Raw genomic sequence first — 427 nt, 5'->3', positions numbered from 1 at the left:
AGCCGGCGCCCTCTCCCAATCCAGGACCCCTCGGGGGGTGTCTGACTGCTGGGTTAGGCCCCATCTAAACCAGCAATCAGACATCCCTCTCGCAATCCGGGACGCCTCGCTCCTAACTGCCCGCCTGCTTGCTCTTTACCACCCACCTGCTCACTCCTAACCGCTTGGTTTGCCACTCCTTAGCACTGCTGCGGAGGCGGGAGAGGCTCCTGCTCGCCAGCTGTGAGCCCTGCTTCTGGCTGAGCAGCACTCCTGCTGCGGGAGCACACTGACCACCAGGGGGCAGCTCCTACATTGAGCGTCTGCCCCCTAGTGGTCAGTGCACATCATAGTGACCGGTCGTTCTGGTCGTTCCACCGTAATGGTCGCTGGGCTTTTATTATATAGACTAGAGGCCCGGTGCACAAAAATTTGTGCACTCGGGGGG

The sequence above is a fragment of the Myotis brandtii genome, unplaced genomic scaffold (assembly GCF_000412655.1).
Source record: "Myotis brandtii unplaced genomic scaffold, ASM41265v1 scaffold1460, whole genome shotgun sequence".
NCBI classification, from domain to species: Eukaryota; Metazoa; Chordata; class Mammalia; order Chiroptera; family Vespertilionidae; genus Myotis; species Myotis brandtii.
This window is presented reverse-complemented; position numbering follows the sequence as displayed.